General features: G+C 32.8%; 1 pseudogene; it reads left to right on the top strand.

Annotated features, from left to right (window-relative positions):
- The first annotated feature begins 513 nt into the window (after positions 1-513).
- On the top strand, positions 514-1441 carry LOC149566339 (alpha-mannosidase I MNS5 pseudogene; annotated as a pseudogene).
- The last annotated feature ends 23072 nt before the right edge of the window (positions 1442-24513 follow it).

The raw sequence follows: 24513 nt of genomic DNA, 5'->3' as shown, positions 1-24513 counted from the left end.
TAAGTCTCTGATTGCATATGATTGTTCTGGAGTTGTGTTGCTAATGGGAACTATTCTTGGAGGACTTATTATTGGAACTTCTATGGGAGAATGGACTTGGTTTAAGGCAAGCATTCATGTCATTATGATTAGTTCTCTAGTTATGCTAATGGGAACAATTCTAGTTGGTTTGACTATTGTTGTGGTAGAAAGTGTAGTAACATCCATTTATATTTGATATACTAAAGATCCTTCATTAATCGATAGATGGGATGAGGAATTTTACATTCAGATAATCTGAGGCATTACATCAAAAGCTACGACATAGAAGCTCATAAAACATTGATGTTTAACCCATGTTGTGGTTCACTATTTCCAAGCTAATTGATTTACCCCCAAGATATATTAGATACATTGAAGGAGAAGGCTCATTTGTTGAAGAAGTGAAGAGATCTTTGGCCAAAGATATTTGCATTTCAATTTAGCTTTTGTTGTGATAGAGATTCTATCCAAAAGCGTTATAAAGGATGAAATTATGGGGACAATCTCACATTTGACGTTGATGTGGGAGTTAGCCTATTTGAGTGTAACATTAGGCTACTTGGTGGGCTTATTTCAGCACATTTACTTCCAACCGATTCATCCAAGAAGACTTTTCGGGAACCATATAAGGACCAATTGCTTATTCTTGCCAATGATTTGGGCTAGCATTTTTTTATGAGTTTTTGATACTCCAACTAGTCTTCCATATGCATGGATTAATCTTAACCATGGATTCATGGATAACGAGATAACTGAGATGAGCACATCTGGTTGTGATTCCCTCATACTTGAAATGGGTGCATTATCAAGATTGACAGGCAAACCTGAGTATGAGGAATCTACTTTGCATGCTCTTCATAAATTGTGGAGCATGAGGAGCTCATTAGATTTAATGGGAACCACACTAGATATAACAATGGGAGAATGGATTGAACACTCATCTAGAATGGGTGTTGATGTTGATTCTTTTGATGAGTATCTTATTAAAGATCACATCCTATTTGGAAGGTATGAATATTGGGATATGTTCTCTTTGGCATATACTGTTGTGCAAAAATATTTTTGGCATGGTCCATGGTACCATGAAGTTGATATGAAAACAAGGAAAGCAACTTACTAGCAGTTCACAAGTCTCTAGGCCTTTTGGCTAGGTTTACAAATTTTGGTTGGTGATGTGCTAGCTGAAAATTCAACTCACTGTGAATTCTTCAGTGTATGAGAGAGATATGGTGTTGTACTAGAAATGTACCTATTATATAGGGACATGTTGCACCCAAGAGAGAAGTATTATCCATTGCATCCTAAACTGGTAGAGTCAACTTTATTTCTATATCAAGCAACCAGAGATCCATGGTACCTAGAGGTTGGCAAGGCAATCATTAACTCCTTGAATGTTTACCACAAAGATTTAATATCATGAAGGAATTGTATATCGATTCCCAAGCTAATGGTGACATTTTATCAGTAGGATTAACACTATGATGATGACTATTTTGGTTTTACATAGAGTGAAAATCAAGAAGGAATTGGGCAAAGTAAAGTGTCATAGAAAACATTTCAAAGATGGATCACAGGCACATTCTTTTATCTTTTGAGATTTATCAACACATAAATCAGCTCGCAAGAGGTGTCATTTTGGTTCCTCTTATTATATCTTCGTAAGTTCTTGGCTTCAGACTTTTCAAATTCTAGAATTTGAAACACTTCACATTCTCATGAAGATCGTATATTGTAATCTCTATATAAACTATTGTAAAAGCAAATGCAAGGGAGGGCAAATTGTTGATGTAATAGACTTGATGTTGTAGAGTCAATAGAAGAGTGTTTTATGTCAATAATTTCTATTCCATTTAGTTAGCCTATTTCTTCTATGCGTCTTTCTTTTAAATCTGAATTGTAGGAAGAAAGGAATGATGCTTCATTCTTTTTGTAATGGGGATATGAATTAATCAGAGTAGGCTGTGCTTTGTGAGATTCAGGGAAAGATTTAGGAAAAGTTCTTAATCATTTCATTTAAATTTTTGTAGATAGTTATTGATTTATGAATTCATAGGATTTTTGGATTCCATAGATTAGGTTGTAGATAAGAAAGTATTTTCTTGCCTAAATTAAGTTCTGGTTAGACTTTATTTGGTTTTCCTCTTCTGCTCGCAGGTTAAGAGCATACCCTGCATTAGTTTTAGGAACAAAACATAATACCTTGAACATCATTCACATAGGGAGTTGTACCTACCAATTCAAAGAGAAGCTAGTAATTAGAAGATGGATTTTCAATTGTTGTCAGTAGATGTTGTTCAGCATTCGGGCATTGAGAGTCATATTGTCATAAGGAACAAGAAGGACAAATCTGTTTACCAACAATATATACATACATACATACATACATACATACATATATATATGTATGTATGTATGAATGTATGTATGTATGTATGTATCTATACATACATACATATACATACATACACACACATATATATATACATATTGAAATCTAATTGAAAAAGAGATTGTTAAGAAGGAGATTGTGGAAGAAGACTATGTGTTTCAATCATTATTTTGTCACTGATGTCAAACTTCCTATTTGTTGGTAAGACAATTTCTTATAAGATTCAAGTACTATCACTTAGTTGATTGATGAGGAGGATTTGATCAACAAGATATAACAAAAGCACCTACAGGAAAGGTTGAGTAATGATTATGTAATGAAGTACATGAATTAGTTAAGACAATGATGATATAATGTATTGATGGATCTACTTAAGGTTACAAAATGGTTGGCTACACTTAGAAAGTTTAGAAGAATAAGTTAAACAAAGTTTGTCTTCCAAGCTTGACAGAGTGGATAGTAGGTGCCAAGAAAAGTTAGTGCAAGCCAAATAGAAAGTTAGTTGGAGCCGAGTGAAAGAAATATTTAGTGGATGCCAAGAAAAATTGATGACTTAATAGAGATCTATAATTTGCAAGTGAAGGTGTAAGTTGTATCAGATCAAAGCTCTACTATTACTCTCTAACAATTGTATTAGTCTAGGGTAAATCCTTTGGAGTAAGGTTGATCTAACAATCATTAGAAAATCCTTTAACATGGTGGCATTCCAAGTGAATGGCTAAAGTCCTCTAACAAGGCTCACTTTTGACAACATGAATGAAATCCCTTAATCGGGTCACATTTAATAGTGTGTATTGTAACCTTTAATAGGGTTGGCCTTTCATAGGGCATCAGTTCAAAAGAGTGAAAAGGAGAAGCATGTTACTGGTGGTTTTCCAAAATTGGGTTTCCACATAAATCATTGTTTTAAGTGTGCTAATGAATGCTTAAAGGGTTCACTAAATGGTGAAAAGTTTTATTTATACATGTGGACCTTGAATAACTAATTCACCCCTCCCCCTCTTAGTTATTCTAAATTAATTCCAACAATACATACATACACACACATATATAGTTCTCTTTTATGTTACTTCTTTGATATACTTATCTCCTTTTTCTATGCTAATCAAATCCACTAAACATGATAATAGAATGTCCAATAATTTTTTAGACAATCTACAATTTTACCATAATGGCTATATACCTTATCTCAATGAACAACGCTAAGGTATCACAAGTGCTCTTCAATGAGGTCAATGTGAGAATATGCTTCTATAAATTTGATGCAAAACTTTCCAAACCTTCTACTATACATACATCTAGCATTTCAATAATTCTTTGTGCTTTTTCTAGGTTAAGCTTCATAACATCAATATACAAACTAGACATTTGTTGCAATTCCAAAACTTTGGAAATTCTCTTCTCCTTTTCTATTGTAAGCCCTTGTTCCTTTGCAACTCATTCCTTAAGCCTTATTAAATATTTTACAACATTCACTGGGGAGTATAACCTCTAATATGACTAATTATTTCCTTTTGAATGCCAATAAAGATCATATTGATCTCTATAGTAAATGTATTAGAATCACATAGTATAGAGTACATTGTAGTGACTTTATTCAAAATATCCTATACAAAAATAATGCTTTGTTTAACTTGCCTTTCAAATTTGCAACTTTATTTCACAAAACTTGTTTTTTTCTTCCTCATACTTTATATTCTACCTCTTTTTCTACTTGATACTCCAAATCTATTATTGATACCTCCATCATGTTTAGATAGACTTTTAATTCCCTTGGCACAAATTTATCCTTATTTACAATGACATCTACCATGAGATGCTCAAACAAGTAATGTGTCTTATTTAGTACCTACTTCATTATTCTCTTTGGCCTCATTTTTTTAATTTCTATCTTCACTCCCAAGACACATCTAAAATATTTTTTCTCTTTTCTCTTCAACTTTTGAACCTTTACTCTTCAAAATATCAGACTGGGGGTCATCACTAAGTGGATCATTATTCTCCTCTTCTTCTTAATCAGCTTCTCTTTTCTATTTACCCTTCACATAAATTATATTCTTACCTTCTTTGTGATCTTTATTTTCATTTTTATCTTTTTCATTATCATCATCAACTTATCCTTTCTCATCCTTCTTCTCTATTCTGATAGTGACTAGGTTAGATTCACCTTAACTTTTTGACTAAGAACTTTCATTGTTACATTGTTCTTCTTTGTTTCTGAGATCCTATGGTTCTCTTCCCGAGTCATGTTTCCTTCTTTCCAACATGATCTTTCATTGTTGCTAGTGCTTGTGTAACTGGGGGCATGTGTTGTTGTTCAACTAGTGTGGAGTTCTTCTCATTCATATTCAAGATATCATCTTGCTTGCTCATTGTACTCTATACTTCTATAGATATGAATGTATAACTCGATAACTCAAGTGATTACACAATAATAGTGATTTCTGGTATAAATGAATGTTGGCTAATTGTATCCTTGTCAATTATTTCTCCTCTTTTCTCAACACTGGTAAAAATGCCTCTTCTAGTCTCTTAAATATTTACCTCTTCTTGTGCCATATTTTCTTGTATGTTAGTTTCACTATTAGATTCTCCTTATTTACTAGTAATATCTTCAATAATTGATTTCTCATTATTGGATGTCTTCTTAGGTGCAATAGGTGTGTTACTAATTAACTCATTTATAGTAAATACATCATCTATGTTTGAAGTACCATCCTCTTGATAGGCCTAATTCTAATCTTTCAACAGTTCTTCAATCCATACTTCCTTAATATTTTCAATAAAATTTATTTATTTATCTACCAGTACCATGGATGTTATTACCTTTGTCCTAAATACATTTCTATACTTTTCCATCCACACTTCAATGTCACTTATCAATAAATTAGGATGCAATTCTTTTAGTACTTTCTTCCTCAATTCCTCCACTTTGTGATGCATAGAGTTCCACTTGACTAATAATGCAGTGTATAGTTCCTTTGGAACATTATCCTTTACATCTTATGGATATTTCCCATATTCTCTAAAATGTTTAATCAATGAACCTTGAACCATTTTCTTTATAGTTTTCAATGATTTTGAAAATGTTGTGGGATCCATCTTCTCAACCAATCTTGTGTCAATAATATATTGTGTTAGTTCCTTGGGGTATGTTAGAATCTTATACATTATTCTACTAGATTTTCTCCCTCATGAACTTACCTCTCTTTCAAATTGAACTTTTTATTTTCTCATTGTTGGGAGAGTCTTGACTTGACTCTAGGTGATTCTTCTTTTAACTACTGAAGGTTGTATTGTGCTTCTTTTAAACACTTTTATCTTGTTGGTCCTAATGACTCTTTCTTGCACTGCCTCTTCAAGAGTTCTCGTAGTGTCATCTTTACTTTTTTCTTCCTTCTCTTCCTCTTGTTCACTAATAAAGATAGTTGTCTCTTATGGTTTTTCAATTCTTTTTCCTTTCTTCTTATTCTTCTCAAAAGTTTACAATTGTAATGATGTTGTGTCTTATGTGACCTATTACACAGATAATCTTCTTATAGTTTCATGTTGTCTCTCTAAGGCTTTCTTCATCCTTTTCATCTTTTTTGGTGCTTGGGCTTCTAGTACTTTTCTACTAAAAAACTTCTTCATATGTACGTAAATTAGTGGCTAAAGTATCCTTTAGAGAACTTAATATGTAGTTGACATACCTAAAAATTTCTTATCTTGTAACCTCACAATCCAATAATGAAACAACTATTTTTGGCTCAATTGGTTGTATCCTACAATGATTAGTGTCATCTATAAAATATAAACTATCTCTATACCTTCCCAATAGAAATTTAGGGATCCAATCATGCTCTTTCATTGTGAGTTGAAAGTCTTTAAAGTATGCCAACAAATATTATTGAATTCTCCTCCTGGCTTCTCAAAATGCTCATTAATCTGATAAATAATTGTCCTATTCTCATTCCATAAAACCTCTCCCATACTAGGTAGAAATTTCTTGGCATATAAATGAATGTACATAAGTAGTGAACCATACTTGATGTCTTGCTATAAGTCTCTCTTCAATTGTTCCATATTACATTTAGTTGATTGACAACCATGCTTGATAAATTGTATTATTTTTCTTGACTACCTATCATGTGGGATATATATATATATATATATGATTGTACCCAACATGTTGTTGGGGCAGTGGGATTGATACACTTTGTATCCAATGATCTGTTCGAATAATCAAATTGGAAGAATACTTCTGAGAGGGGGGGGGGTGTGAATCAGAAGTATCACACTTATTAACCTTAAAAAATTTTAATTGAAAATAAACTTCATGCATTTAAACATATCACACAACCATAAAGTAAACACGTGTATCAAAACACATAAAACCAAATTTGGTAACCCAGAAACCCTCCAAAATGAGAAGGTTAAACTAGGCTGGGGATGATACCCACAAAATCACTGTAGCAATAATGTTTGACTAGTACTTTTGATGGTCTGCCCTATTAAAGTCCTACACTATTAAAGGCCTTACACTATATCAATAGTGACCTATTCAAATGATTTACAAACACTTTATATGAAGTGTCACCCTGTTAAAGGATTTTATCACCTTTTCAAAGGATCTACAACTAGCTATTAAGCTAACCTATCAACATAGGATTTTCCTTCTAATACAATTGCTAGAGAGTATTAGACTAATAAACCTGATAGATTACAATCCTTGATTGTTGAATTCAAGCACTTGATTTTCTCTCTCTCATCTAGATCCTCTAAGATTTGATATCTATTCGATGCCTTTGCTCTATTCTGATCAACTGAATATTGCAATGTTGCTCTGTTCCTCTAAGTTTTTTCACTCTTCCCACTAAATTTTTCTATAGTTTACCTTTACATTACTCTCATCCACACATACAATGGGGTTTTTTCCTCCTTTTAAAGATATCAAAGACTTAGGGATAGGTATGGACCTATGATCCATATTAAATCTTTATTTCTCACTCATTCCTTGCACTTTCCTTATTGGTTGCATGCCTACTCCATTTTCTTATTGGTTGCATGTTGATTGCATAGGAAATATAAAAGATTCATTCTTATCCTTAATATCCTTTGAGATCCTTCTATGTTAGCTCAAAAAATGGTTTACATCTGAGTTTGTGAAGGCACAAACTCATATGTTGATTCTGTGTTACTTGGTACATATTAGATTATTGGTGCGTGACACATATATGATTCTAGTTTTCTTGGCACCTATTGCATTTGGGCTTTATTGTTATCAACTGTGACTTGGCACCTACATATCACTCAGCTCATATGGTTCACTCAACACTTGAAGTCACTCAGAACCTATATCATGCTCAGCACCTAACGTCACTCAGCACCTATATCATGCTCGACATCTATATCATGCTCGACACCTGAAGTCACTTAGCTTCTATGTGAAAATTGGTTAAGTGTGTTGAAACTCAATTGTCAAAACCAATCTAAGACCAACAATCTCCCCCTTTGACATCAATGTCAGAAACACTTAACTAAGCATTATGCTTGATCTTATGAGTACATTATTCAATCTGTTTGGCATATATACAAAATTTCAAAAAAAATTGTTCAAAATTTTGTAAAGAACAATATACCTCAAAATTATTACAACTCCCCCTGAGCTAATGTGCCATTTCTATTCCTGTAACCAAAATTCTTGTGCTGAATTTTCCTCATGCTGATGTATCTAATACTCTTTGCCTTTGGCCTATTTCTATTTCCTATGCCTACTTGCTGACCTGTTGTGTTTGTTCTATTTTCACTTGTTCTTGTTTTGCACTTGCAAATGTTTATTCATATCTCCCCCTTTTATATGTCTCCCCCTTTTTGGTTATCATAGGATATGTACAATCTTTCCCCCTTCATTCTCCAAAAGAATGAAAGAATGTAATTATTTAGCATTCTCCCCCTTAGTTATTAGTCTTCCCTTTATTTCATATCTCCCCCTTTTTAACAATAATGCTAGAGGGTGCTAAGGGTTAAGACCATATTTCACCAAAAATGTACTATTTACCTCCATAATCATCTTAAGAGCTACATCCCAATTATTCAAAGCAATTTCCAATGACTTGTGCTAGATTGAAGTCTCTACAACAAGATGTACAAGTCCTTCCATAGTAGAAAGATTAGGATCTTTGTTTAGCACATTCTCAGCATAAGCTTGTTCTTTATGGAGTACTTCCAAGTGTGGGGTTATGGAAGACTATATTTGCATCAATTTGGCCTTGATGTTGGCCTCTTTAGCTATCATCATAGCTGATTCTTTCTGTGTCTGAAGTGTTTGAGAAAAATACTTCTCACTTTGAGATGGATCTGTCGGGAGTTGAGTGTTATAAATCTTTAAATTTCTCTCCAAGCTCAAGATTCTTTGGCTTGTCTCTTGTGTGAAGTATGAAAATTCAAACAACTTTTTGTACAATGAGAATACATTCTCAAGCACCTTTTTGACTTTGTCAATTTTCTTTACCAATTCAACCTTGGACAATGTTATTTCACTGGCTCTTTTCTTATTTACTTTCCCTTGGAATTTCTTCTCATACCATTCCATGACTTTTACATTGGTTTTCTGGTCTTCATTGGTCACCTATTCTACAATTTTTGACAATTGTTCCATTATTGGCTTAGTCTCATCAGGTGACTGCAAGCTGAAAGCATCCAAAAAGATGCCCTTAATCTCATGTAATGCTTGCTTTTGTTTATACTCCTTCATGAGTATCTCTTCCCTTTTTCTCTAGCTCAAGGCTTCTTGCATCTCATTAATTTTCTCAATGTTTATTATTTTTGAGTCATAACTAGGTATGACTATCTCTTCATCTAACTCAAGGTCTCCATAGTGAAGCACCCTTGTCACCTTTGTTGAGCTCAAGCCTGGTGCAAAAATTTGTAATGGCATTACATCAGTACTCAACTTCTGAAGGACTTGTGTAGGAGTGCCAATAGTTGGTAGATTAACCAATGTCTATATGGAAGCCTATTTATCTTCTTTTGATGTGCCATTTTCCTCATCTAATCTTCCTTGATCAATTACAACTAGTTGGGGTGTACCTTGTCTTTGAACTGTAGGATCAGATGTAGTGATTTGTCCTATTTTCCTTGTTGTTTCTTTATCTGCTTCTACACTTAGCTTTTGCTACATTGTATCACCTATTCAACTATTGGAAATGGTGGTGGAAGCATTAATAGTTGACCACTAGTAGTTGTAGAGATGGTAAAAGGTGGTTCTTGTGGATTCATCTTGTCTCTAATTGGATCTGCTACTACTTTTTGTAACTCATCCACACTCACCAATACAGGATTTGTGCATAATTGTGCTTGTAGTGTTGATTGATGAAGGATCTTCTTGAGATCCTTTGTAGTTAGTGGATTGATGTTCTGACAATCTTTTTTGCGAACATCTTTCATAGTTATAGTGTCTACAGATGTGGTGATGACATGAGGAGGGCTAGGGGTGGCAATTCTGTGTCTTGCACACTCTGATTTGTTTGCTTCTCATCACCTGTTGCCATTTCATCTTGTTTCTCTATCTCCTCCTCTTCACCTTTTTCTTTCTCCTCTTCCTCTTTCTTCTCTTCTTCTCCTTTTTCTATTTCCTTTTCCTCCTTTTGTTTCTCTTCCTTCTCCTTCTCACTAGCCTTAGCCTTATTTGCTTCTATGTCCTTCTCTTCTTCTCCATCCTTGTCATCTATCAAATTATATATTGACTTCCACAATCTTGTGGACTTATTGACAACTTCTTCAATTTTATTTTATAAAATGCTAAAAGGCTCTATATTTTGGTGCAAACTTGCCCCCATGTTTCTTGTTAGCCTTAACAATTTGACCTCTGGTCAATTCTAGCATCACTTGTGCTAATGTGGATTCTCTTATTTCTTTTTCCATCTTCAAGCAATAGTGCCACTTATTATTAATAATTTCATATAAATCCTTGGGAATAGTGTTATCTAATTCAAGAGGTGTGTTCTTGAATTCTACCATCATGGCATATACTGCATCTTCTATCTTATTCTGATCTACTCTACTTAATTTATTGAAATTAATACTTTCAAATAAGAGAATTCTATATTCTTAACATTTTCACAAATTTTATCAATATGTGACTTGGGAGGATGACTTCACACTCTAAACTGGCTGATGTCCTCTAATTCTATTCTTTCCTTATCATTAGACTCTAGTTGTGCAATGTGTTTTCTTCTTGGTTTCTTTTGCACTTGACCAGTCTACTCAGTAGCCTTCTTCTTCTCTTTCATTCTCTCCTTGGCCTTTTGAGTTGAGGCCCTTGTAGTGGCTCGTGTCATTGGTGTTGGCTTGTCTTGGGTTGTCTTGGCAACCTTCTTGGCTTTGGGCTAGGCTATAGGCTGAGTTTAAGCTTTCCTTTTCTCGAGCTTGACTTGAGATGGTGCTTCCTTGACTTCTTCTTCCTTTGCACTTTCTTCCTTTTCTTTATCCTCACCTAAGACTTGAGTTATTTCCAGTCGTCCTTGCCCCTATTCATCTTCTTCACTCTCATATTCTTCTTCTTCTTCCTCAACTGACCCTTCAATGCCTTCTCCAAATTTCTTCTTTAGTTTCCTCACCAGTTTATCTTTCTTCTTTAAAGTGGAAGTAGTTTTCAGCTCCATATCCACCTTGGTAAACACAACATCATATGTCCCAAAGTGGGGTGCCTCCTTATCAATCTCCTTTTCAAGCAATGCTATGATTGTTGTTAATGCTTCATCAATGTTTATCTCATATCCTAATAGTCTTAGCCATCTAACCCTTGGAGTTACTACTTGGATATCATTATAATCAATGTCAACTAAGAAGAAAATATCATTGATGTGCTGATCCACTAGGGAAATTGGTATCCTTAGTCTTTGCTTCATGGATTTCTTGAAATCCTCAAAATAACTAGTAAGAGAGTCAAAGTTGTCTCCCATTTTCTCAATATACTCATTAATTTGAGTAATGGCTAACTTATCTAATTTCCAGATAACTTTGCCAAAAGAGGGGAATTCTTCCAAAATATAGAAGAATATGCAAACAAGAACTGATCCAAACTTACATTGAACACCTTTAGATCTTCTAATTGCTCCTAGATTCTCCATGATTTGCTGCAATAACAATTCTACTAGATTATATGTATGATCTTTCTTGACAAGTTTATATGCCACATCCATAGCAATAAATGGTACATTATTCAATCTACTTGATTGATAGAACTTGTGAGAAATGATTCTCACATAAAAGCCCTAAAAGGGATCTATGATTATATCAATGGTCATGCCCCTCTTGTTTCATTTAGGCCCAATGTTCTTTTCCATAACTTCCTTTGAATCACTTTGTATGGTCTTGTTCTGATCTAGGGTCGGAAAACTTGTAAGCCTATGCACTATCCTCTTCATTATTTTGATAGGTCCTCCTTCCAACCATAAAAAACCATTATGTATCTTGCTTAGAACAATTCGTATCCATTCAATTTTAAAACCTATGGGGTAAACTAGGGCATGGGTTAAACCCTTCTTTTCAAATATTTGAAATTCTTCTTTAAGCACTCAATTTTCACACAGTTTATCATATGCTTGAAAAATCTCTAGGTCTCCTATTGCACCTATCTTGCAATTGTAACATTTCCTTACATCCTACACCATTATAACTTTGGGTGGAATCATGGATAATGTGTTGATAGTGTCATTTTTATAAGCAACTTCTAGAATTGGCCTAAACTCTAGTTGTTTGACCTCGTTACTAACCAATGGAACATCAAAACCTTCCTTTTCCTTAGGGTTTTTAGAACTGGATGCCATTTTTTAAATCTAAGGTTTCAAAAGATATAAAATTTTATGACTACATAACTCAATGCTTGAAGAATACCTTAGATTGATGAAATATTTGCTTGATCTATGCTAAAATCCATGCAAAAGGCTTCAATGTTTTTCATCAATCACTTCTGCACTCTTCTCATTCTTGCTCTGCATTCAAATGATGAGAAATGATCAAAAATTTGACCTTATAATCTTTTTGGACCTAGCATTAAATGCTTTGTGCATATAGCTATATAGCTGGCTCTCAAATATTTTAACATAACTTAGCTTCTATTGGTTTTCCATTACTTGTCTCCCACTATATTTACTCTTCACTTAGCTTCCACTGAGATTACCCAACTTGGCATCAACTATAAACTTGGTCGCAACTAACTACTCGGCATCCACTAACATTTACTCAACATCTAAGGACAACTCAACAACACTTGCAAAAATTTTAAGTTTTAACTTTGCATCTTTTCTCATGCTATTTTATTCTTTGCAATGCTTGTTTGTCTTGGGACTGATGTTTGATATAGCTTTGTATATCAGTCCCATACACCTATTCATGCTTAATTGGTTGAGGTGTGACCACTTGACCTATTAGGTGAAGTGATCCCTTCATTTGATGAGCTACACTCATCTTTCTTCTTCCATGTCTTATTCATTTTTCCTCTGATGTCTTCCACATCAACCTTCTCTTTTCCTTTGTTGACTGGTGCCTTTGACTTTGTTGGGCAATTCTTGCTAATATGACCAGTCTTCAAGCAACTGAAACATGTGGTTTTACTTAACCATTTGCTATAGTTCCCTCTAAAATGTGTTCTTATGCAATTTTTAGGAATGTGTCCATATTCCTGACAGTAATGACAACTATACCTGGTGTTATAGTCCCAATTGTAGTGATGACCATGCTTACCTTCTCTTATTGTCTAATTTGATGTCCACATAGGCTTTGATCTACACTCAAAAGCTCTATGTCCATACTTCTTGAAATTGTAGTAGTGACCTTCAAATTTTGGTGTACTAATAGTCCTAGTCATACATTCATGTGCTTGATGCCCTTGCTCTTTGCACTTGTGATAGCAGCTTACATTCTTAGGCTTATCGTGCCGATAGGCATTATTGCTCATACATACATTAGTAGTGTGTCCCTTTTTACCATAGAAATGATAAGTGGGTATAGTGTTTTTACCTTTGTTGCTCCTTCCTTCTGTAGTCTTGGATGATTCTCCTTGTTCAATGTTGGTGTAACCAAGTCCTAAAGTATCATTACTAGCCCTTGGTGATTTCAATAGTTGCTCAAAGTACTTGATAACCTCATTTGGTTTGTTGAAACTTTATGCAACCTCCTTCTCTTTTTTTAGGTCATTTTGAAATTTTTCATTATGTTTCTTTAGTGTAGAGATCTCAATGTCTTTCATATTCAGCTCATGATTTGCATTCATCATTTGACTTAAGGTGTCCAACTACATGTTTGAGATTCTTTCAAACTCAATTGTATTTTCCTCCAGTCTATTGGTAAGATTTCTCTTGTCATCTTCTATCATAGCCTTTTCTTTAATGGCTATTTTCTTCTATCCAGTTACCTCACAAAGTGTTACGGCTTATGATTCTTGTTCAAGCTTGAGTATTCTAATTTCTTCTTCTTGAGCTCTATTCTTCTCCATTAGTTTTGTTATTGTTGCATCAAATTCTTTGAAATCTCCATTGGAAAATACTTTTGTGGTATCAATCTCCTTGTAGTGTGTGTCATTTTCAGCTATGGCTATATCCTTCCTTCTTTTCAAGGATTTTCTTAATTCTTCTTTGGCTTCCTCCAAGTTGTGTAGAGAGAGGTGCACATCAATCACCTAATTCTCTATAATCTTCCCAAGTTTGAAGACTTCCATCTTTAGAATATTTTCTATAACCTTGGCTTTGATACCAATTATTAGAATAATCAAATGGGAAGAATACTTCTGAGAGGGGGGGTGAATCAGAAGTATCACACTTATTAACCTTAAAAACTTTTAACTAAAAATAAACATTATGCATATAAACATATCACACAACCATAAAGTAAACACATGCATCAAAACACATAACACCAAATTTGGTAACCCAAAAGCCCTCCAAAATGAGAAGGTAAAACTAGGGTGGGGATGATACCCACAAAATCACTGTAGCAATAATGTTTGACCACTTCTGATGGTCTACCCTATTAAAGTTCTACCTTGTTAAAAACTTTACACTGTATCAATAGTGACCTATTTAAAGGATTTATAAACACTTTACATGAAGTGTCACCCTATTAAAGGATTTTATCACATTTTCAAAGGATCTACAACCTAGTTGTTAAGCTAACCTATCAACATAGGATTTTCCTTCTAATACAATTGCTAGAGAGTATTAGACTAATAATCCTGATAGCTCACAATCCTTGATTATTGAATTTAGGCACTTGACCTGCTCTCTCTAATCTTGATGCTTTATTCTAATCAACTAAATACTACAATGCTACTCTTTTTCTCTAAGTCTTTTCACTCTTCCCACTAAGTTTCATTATAGTTTACCCTTACACTACTCTCATCTACACATACAATGGGGTTTCATCCTCCTTTTAAAGATATCAAAGACTTAGGGATAGATATGAATCCACAGTCCATATTAAATCTTTATTTCTTGCTCATTTCTTGCACTTTTCTTATTGGTTGCATGTTGATTGCACAAGAAATATAAAAGATTCATTCTTATCTTAATATCCTTCAAGATCCTTCTATGTCAGCTCAAAAAATGGTTTACATCTAATTTTTTAAAGGCACAAACTCATATGTTGATTCTATATTACTCGGCACATATTGGATTACTAGTGCTTGACACATTTATGATTTTGGTTTGCTCGACACTTATTGCATTCTGGCTTGCTCAACATCAACTATGACTTGACACCTACATATCACTCAACTCATATGGTTCAATCGGCACTTAAAGTCACTCGACACCTATATCATGCTTGGCACCTGAAGTCACTTAGCTTCTATGTGAAAATTGGTTAAGTGTGTTAACACTCAATTTTCAAAACCAATCTGAGACCAACATGGTCACCTCTACAAGTCTAGTACCCTTGTTCTTGAATTTATCAATTACCATTGCACTCTTGTTTGAAGTGGTTTTAGTGATTTTCTTTAGATAGTTCATAATGCTAACTTGTAGGGGACATTCCTTTCCTTCTGTTGATGCCCTGTTACCCTATGAATGATCTCCTTTGTGATTTTAACCAGTATTTCCTCATCAATCCAAAATGACCCATCATGTACACAAGTCAAAACATATCTTATCCATTCTTTGTTAAACTCATCTCTTAGTATTCTATCTACACATAGCTAGATTCATTATACATCTTCTCAATCTCTACATTACCTAATACTACCATTGTGTTGTGAATGAAGGTGCTAATATCTTCAATAAATAATACCCTTGGTGGTAGAAACAATAGAACTCCTAAATCATGCTTTACACTTGATTCCACAAGGGGTAATTTACATTTGGATCTGTGACTTTTTAATGCTTAAAATAAAGGGTTCTTTCACTATTGCTGCCAGTTTTCTCAAATATTCTCTATCAGCTCAACATACGCTTTGAATAGAGTTGTCTTCAGCTTCTAAAAAGAATAAAATATAATTAATTAATGATACACATTTTTTGTGTCCTATAACATATGAAAACCAAATTGAAAACATTTTACCAAATCAAAGATTTACAATAGAAGTTGCCATAACTTAACATTAAACACAATAATATGCTTTCATTTTATTCAAAAAACAAAATATCAACTAGCACATTTTTCAAACTTGTTGGTTAGTTGAATGATCCTAACTTTTAAGAAGAAAAAGTGAAACCTATTAAATTTATTTAATAACACAATATACTATCTTCCTTTTACCTCATTTCAATCATTTTAAACAACAATGCAATGTTTGCTAATGAAAGGTTATATGTAGTTGGTAGACCTTATGTAGCTTGGAATAAACCTTCTATAAGCTTTTTGATCTTGTTGCTAATAGTAAAAAGAAACAATATTTTCTCATAATTGTAGTTGACATTAATCTTGGATTTAAAGATTGTCTTGCTCTATAGTGTACTTAAAGGTTTATATACTAATGAACCAAGAAAATAAAAGATATTTATAATTTCAAAGCATTCTCTTTTAACAACCTGGTTGTGATGCATCTATGGATTAGTCAATTATATGTGACATACACATGAACTAATCTCATTGTGGACAAATTTTGTGTAAATGAACTAATCACTTTACAAATTTATCACTATATGGATCAATGTTGCCGATACTATTATTAGTGTGGAGTTGTCATTCAGTAGAATTTATTAAGGTATTATATTATTGTATATAAATTGAACTACAAACATAACCTATCAAGTAATGGTTATGAGTTAAGATAAGTTCAAAGATTATGTCCCAGTTGTGTAGATAAAGTCATTTTGTATGGACATGTGAACTATGTCATTCTAAAAAAGGATACACAAGTAGGGAAGCATTGAATAAGTCTTGCATATGAGTTCCAACTCTTGAATTTTTTATTGTTAATGAGCTTATCTTATTCACAAGATTGAACAATTGTGGTATATAGCTACTATACTTTTATTGTTTTATAAGGTTAAACTAAAAAAAGTTGACAGTAAAAAAAGGTGATTATTGCTATACATATGAGAGATATAGAGCTTAGATTTTTCCAAAAGGAAATAAAAGATAGGTTTTAGGAGCATGAATAGCAAAATAGATAATATGATGTTAGAGACTTGTGCTATTTAACAAGGGGTATGCAAGTAGGGTTATATTGAAGGAGCCTCATTTATTTTAAAGAAATGTTAGAATTTTTCTTGTTAATATATAAATCATACTCAATAGAAAAGTGTACAATTTTGATATACTACTACAACCATTTTTCTTATTATTTAGGAAGATTTCAATAAAATTAGATAATAATAATAAGAATATATAATTATTATAAACAGATACATATATAGTTGATGAATATAAATATGAAAGATACATAACCTAGCTTCTGTCCAAATAAATAAAAATATAAAGCTTGTTAGAAACTAAATGAATAAATAGACACCATAAAAAATGAGACTTAATGATATACATCTAATATATCCGCATAATTGACTTCTCCATCAAAGAAAACACACAATTAAATGAAGAAAGGATGTAGCTATGCAAATTACACATATGATTTAGATCTAATGTTGTTCTGTATGAGATGAGGCAGAGCATAATAGTGTCCAAAAGTAATTGGAACACTCTCGGGACAAGATATTTTGATGTAGGAGCATCTTGCATTATGAAAAAGGGGTGTGATCAAATTTATAAATTTAATTAAAAAAATTGTGGAGGAGAGAGAAAGTGACAAAAATAGAAAGAGAAATAATAAAAAATAGAAAATAGAAAACAAGGAAAAAAGAAGAATTTCTATTTTCAAGGTGCATAGGTGGTATAAATAGAAAAATAATAAAAATAGTTTTTATTTCATTTATTGAGGTGTGTATGTGGCATTTTAGAGGTTAGTGGAAAGTTCATTAAATCATGTATTTAATATTTACTGTGATCCACCAAAGAAATGTAATTTTCTAATTGGGCCACATGGTGGTGCTTAGTTGTATTTGGGTGGGAATTTAATATATGTATTAAGGTAGTTGTATTTACCTTTTAGCCCACATTGGTTGTGTTTGTAATGCCTTGGATGGTAAGTTCCTATTTAAGCAAAGCATATGAGCATTTTTTTATCAAGTTTCAAGGTTGGCCCTTAGTCAATGGTATGAAGCTCTTCAAGGATAAACTCTTCAAGTGTAGGCTCTTCAAGTGCAATATCTTGTAGTAAAGCTCTTCAAGTAAAAGCTCTCATGGTGTAATCTCTTGTATAGAAGCTTTGGAGGTGAAGGATCTTAGTGTATAAGATCTTGGATTGGAGATCTTCTTGGTGAAGCTCTTGGGGTGCAAGCTAGTTGGAAGCTCTTGGTTTGGAAGCTCTCTCATATTGTAAGAATTTGGAGTTCTCTCATGTGAAGAATATTCTAATAAATTTCAAGTATTAATGGATGCTTTATGAAGAATTTTGTCATCTCTTTGTCTCCATATTGTTGTAATTTTTGTTGTGAGTTAGTAGGGGTGGAGTACCCCTTCACCAATGGTATCATAGTGTACTTTCATCCATAGTATTAGAGCATAATTTCATCATATTCACTACTTTCAAGATATAGAAAATAATTGTTTTATAGCATAGGATCTCCATTAGTTAAGTGATTATCAAATATCTGTATACACCAGAATGATCTTATTTTAGATATAAATGCTACAACATTTGTAGCCTTCTAACTGCATTGTTTTAAAAGGAGGAGAGGAAAAGTAGGTGTCCAAAGAACAGTATCAAATTCTACACAACCATTTTTTGTTAATACATGGGCGTTTACTGTAATACTCATTGTTAACAACAAAAAGAAAGGAGAGGGGATGGATTGTTTACTCTTCAAAATTGCAGTTGCCCAGGTTTTAGTAATAAATGGGATTGGAAGAAGTGAAGGGGATATTACAAGCATTAAAGCAGGGGATCTAGAAGCGAGTGCCCAAGCTTACATTTTAGCCCAAGAAGTGGATGGGAAGTGTAATGCTCTACTAAGAAAAACCCAAGAAATATGAAAACAAAGAACAAGCACAAAGAATGTAATAATTTTTTTAATATTAAATTCAACTTATTACAAGTCCAAGTACAAAGATTGAACCACACTCAATCTGAAAACCTCCAAATACAAGAAGATATCATCCAAATAAATATCTAATATGATGTGAATACAAATTGAGTTTAATACAATAATGAAGTGCAACATCAATCTTATTTGCCAATGTCCAACATATGGACCCTACAAGTAATTAAATACTGATTCAAGAAGAAACTTCAACATTCATCCTTAGCTACTTACTAAGCAACCTAAAGCACCTGAAAAACACACAGAAATGCAACACAACACAACACAAAGGGGGCTCAGTACACACTGAGTTGAAAAACATAATCCACCTGCATACATGCATAAAATAAACACATACATAACCATAATGTAGATATCTGATTCACTTAACATAGTGCAATTCCAAAATTAATATGCAAGAAGTAAACATTTACTTATCAATGCAAAATTAAACTCGCACTAAGATTAACCCGTAAATGAATCATATATATACTAAGGTGTCATCGTTATGGCACTAAGATTCTGCATCCATGTATGGTATGCTCATAGTCAACACATAACAGAATTCTCTATTATACTTGTCAATGACAGAATAGAGATTTGCCTTGTTCTTTGTACGTAACCTTATAGGTTTAAGTCATAGGTAAGGCCAATTATCTTTTATATGTAAATAACCCACCCAATTCATTTTAGATATACTAAGAATGTACATGCAACATATATAAAATTAGTATACAACATGATACTACATTCTTTAATCTATTTGTAACACATCTTATTCTACCAATTTCAAAAGTAATTTAGGTTACTATAACAATAGGAATAGAACTATAATATTAAGATCACATAAATATAATTAATTGACATATCACATTAATGATATTTACCAAATCTTAATACTACACAATTTAACCTTGCTCTCATAATACACTAAGTTAATCTTTCAAAATGGCAAAGATAATAGATTTAAAGTAAATATGATATTCCTATTTTAAAAGACCTTCATCAAACAAATATCATAAATCTATTTGTATTTGAAAACAATTTCCAAATTCCAAATTGTAATTTCTACTTACATAAAAGCATAAGATAACTAAAATCTCAACAGCGTACGAAACTCAAAACATAATAAAATCAAAATACCCATTCACATAGAATCTCGGCTATTCCACTGGTACCTTTTAGTTTTTCATTAACTATAATAGACTAAGTTGACAAAAAGGAAATTTAACTATGTTTTAAGGTTGTAAACAAACTATTCAACTAAATGTCCATTTTTCCATTGAAGTAATCATCAGCTATCTAATTTTTAAACTATCATATAGTTTTGAATGAAACCAGATCATGTTCTTAGTTCATTTAAACATCAGCTAATATAACAGGAACCCTTTTACCAATTTCCATAAGATACAAGTAACCTATGTTGTCGCAGAGATATTTCTACTTGTTTCAAGTTTCCACATAACTATTTGACGAAATGTCACGACTGATGTTAATAACAACAATTTACTAAATTTCCAATTATCATATGCTCTCTTAATACCAATGATAAGTAATTCAAACACAATATATTTCCACGACATCGTCTATTGATGGCATATCAAACACACAATAACACTACGTTGACAATTGCTAATACAGCTTAATTTGAGTTTCATGCTAACCGTTTGACCAAATGTTTGTCCTCGATTTATTGTATTTGTTTGATAGTTTATCTACGTTTTAGGTTTCATATAACTCAAATGCCATAAAAACCACAAAATTTTGTTCTCACTGGGTTTGGATTTTACTAAAGCTGACACCCATAATGTAATCTCATTTCCACAATACAGAATATACCCAGGCACAACACACTATACCATATATTCCAACATCCTCACACCCAATTCTAAGTACATACTAAACTTAGCAACAAAACCTTGAGTTTTGCATACACTTAGAGTTTGATGTCGATGTTTAACCATATATCAATTAATACATACACTGAAAACTTAAGCACTCAGAACTCATCTCTATGGAAGCCAAAAACTTCATAACATTATACATTTCCATAACATGAAACCAAAACTCTATTGCAAGCTATGTTTTCAAGGTATTTACACCATACCCACATCTGAGTATGGGAATATGCACAACTCGACAACTTCATTGCCAAACTCTGCATACACCCACACTTGGGTGTCAATATGTGTCTTCATACAAAACAAATTTTAACATTCATAATTTACAAGTTCAAAGAGTAACCTTCACAACAAAAATAGGATAGGGTTTAAGAGAGGCCCCCTACCTTAAAATCTTAGTAGATGGAAGAATGCTCAACTCAATGCTCTGAACTACAGCTCAACTCCAAAGCCCCAAATGCCAAATCAATACCACACTTCCCACTATGCCAACATCGATAAACTTGAGAGAAACCTTGACAAAATGAATAATAGAAGCTGTGTGCAACACAAACATGCTCAACCTCATAAGATATGGCTTCTTCCCAACCATGTTGCCTATTCTTCAGCAACACCTCACAGGTGTTTCGCTTCACAAGGTAAAGCGGCCCAATTCTCAGCCAAAACCCAACAACACTAAACCAAAATGAAATGGCCGACTAGGTGATAAATGTCATATTAAGGCCTACATTAACTTGCATTCAAAACACTATCACACATCACCAATCCGTGTATACGACAGTCTCAATGCCACCACCATATTTTGGCTTTTCAAAACAATGAACATTTTACCTTATTCAAGGCATTCGAAACCCACTTAGGGTTACTTGATAATAAGAGGTAATTAAAAAAATTTAAAATAAGAAAATTGAAAAATGTTTTTGCCAATCTCAATTTAGGGTATTTAAACCCTTTCAAAAACAAGTATATCTATATGCAATGCCAACTGTAGTTAGTAATGCCAAGTCAATATAAGTTAGATAATCAAAACCAAACTGATAATTCAACTCCCTCTCAGTCACACATATGAAAATATAGTGACAAATTCAAACACATAGAGCATATGAACACACAATTGTATTTGCAATAACAAGTTGAACATACAACTAAAACTTTCTTTCTAATATCTATTCAACTCAGAATGTAGTTTACATCAAGTTTGAAACATAATAAACATAATCGATACCCAAACAATATGCAATTATAGTTTCACATCGTAACATCCTAAGTAACCTTCAAAACAAAACAATTTAGTTCTGAACAGAAAATACGTTCATCATAAGTCTGGAGTTCCAAATGACTCAAAATATAACCAAGTTCTGAAATGAAAGACAACATATCTATAGAAATGAACTCCAAACAGTAAAGTCTCAAAATACTGTTGGAAAAAGGTAGTGGTCAGGCATGACAGGAAATGCCAAACACTCTTAACTTATGTTAGGAATAATGATGTACGATATTGTGTGGATGATTACATAGATATTCAAAGACAGGTGAATGCAGTATTGGCAAAGTTAAATGATGGATCTGGAGAGAAGGACATCGCAAGTGCTGCCCTTGGGCAATGGCTACCCAGGTAGGAGGATCAACTACCTTGGGTATGGCCCCACCATGCCCCATCCCCATTGCCATATCCCTCCTCTGCATGCCATCCTGCCACCCTGCGTCAGTGTCGTACTCATGTCTGACGATGACATAGTGAAGTACTTTCCCTTGGAACAGACATGTTTAGGAAGGTGGGGAATTTATGCCGAGATGGGATTGCCAGTTACAAACAAGATTTGCATGCCAACATGGAGATATCAATGCCATCAATGACACACCAACTTCCTTAAAAAAAAGAAGCAGGAAGCCTACTCATTTCTACGTTGCCTTTCTTGTTCTTTCTATGCATCCCTGTTATGGTTTGGAGCATATTGTGTTCTGCATCGCTGCTTCTACTGAAGCTTCTCAACCATCCATAAATCTTACTGCTACTGCATTGGTAAAAGGTATGTGTGCAACATGTTTTGCTTTGATTTTTTTTATTATTCATTGTAGTGCATTTCAGCCATTGTTGAATTCAAACATGCATACTGTATATTGTCATCTGGTCACAGTAACTGTGGATAGGTTTTCTCTTTCAATGTTATCGTTCGGGACTTCTTTGCTTCCATATTGTACATAAATTCATCATGCGATTTGTATTGTTTTTCAAGTTACATTTCTTTACCAATTAGTATATGTTTAAACCTTTTCTTGAAAACTTATTCATTCAACCGTGAAAGGTAGATGATCAAACTCCAGATACTTATTTTTACCTCATTTGGATAGACGATCACAACAATGCTCTCTCCGCCATATTTATGAATATAAATCTAATACTCAGTTTTTGTAATCATGGAATTCTAGTCGATAATGACTAATAATCCACTTAAATCTTGATTCTTAAAAGAATCAAGATAATAGCTTTTGGATTAAATTATGTGTTAGTTTCTCTATTAATATTTAGAATTATATTTTTAATCTATTATTAATATGGAGTAGTGCTAATAGATATATAAAAGACATAATATTATTTTGCTGATAAATGTTGTATAATTTTATTTTTTTAATTTATTATGTTTCTTCGGAGTGGCTATTATTTAAGAATTGTAATAATATCTCATTATGAAAATTAGTTATAGAATTTTTTGTATATTTTTTGTTTTTCATTTGGTACAATTATATGAATAGTTTTAAAGAACATGATCAATCCCTCTTTCTATATGTTATCACTCATTACATTCTGTACAATTATATACAGATTTATATGAAATAAATGAAATGAAAAGGTTTGTAAGTATAATATTAAATTTTCAAATATACAAAATGATTCATTGTATAAATCAAAAAAAATTCTAGCAATATTTAAGTTATAATATTTTTAATGAAAAGTAATGTCTTATGATTTTTTAACTACGTTATTCCTATTATAGGTTTCTTAATATCTATTTGAAATAGAAAATATAATCTCTTTAGGACTAACCTATGCTATTCATATTAACATACAAGTATGCACAAACTAGCTTACATAAATGAGAAATAATTAGAAATAGATAGTTTAGAAAACTTAACTTGCTACTTTGTGAAATAAGATTGAAGATAAGAATAATTAAATCTATACTAGAAAAATGTATTTAAAATTGGATTGGCACAAAAACTAAGACATATTGGAAATAAAATAGATAATGATAACATGACATTTGCCTTAGATTTTATAGTGGATCAATACTCTCTCAAAGATGAAATCATACGTCTAGGGTACCATTTTGATAATGGACTAATATTTTGAGTGTTAATTCAACCTACACTTTTTTTAAATCATATAATATTGTTCACATATTCATGGGGATCTTGCTGAACCTAAATCATAGCATGCACATTTGTGATATACTAAATAATCCTCTTATTTTCAAACAATAATGCCCCAAAATTATTTTTTCTTGTCATACGAGACAATGGGGATCACCACAAGTGAAGAAAAAAAGGTGTTGATCTTATTTCTTTTACCACATTCAAAAGGGAGAAGACCCAAACAACTAAAAAAAGTTCAAATGTTGAACAAGTGCAATTAATTTTCACTTAA

Source organism: Cupressus sempervirens, chromosome 3 (assembly GCF_028749045.1).
Source record: "Cupressus sempervirens isolate cs-2001-9-10 chromosome 3, ASM2874904v1, whole genome shotgun sequence".
NCBI classification, from domain to species: domain Eukaryota; kingdom Viridiplantae; phylum Streptophyta; class Pinopsida; order Cupressales; family Cupressaceae; genus Cupressus; species Cupressus sempervirens.
This window is presented reverse-complemented; position numbering and strand designations above follow the sequence as displayed.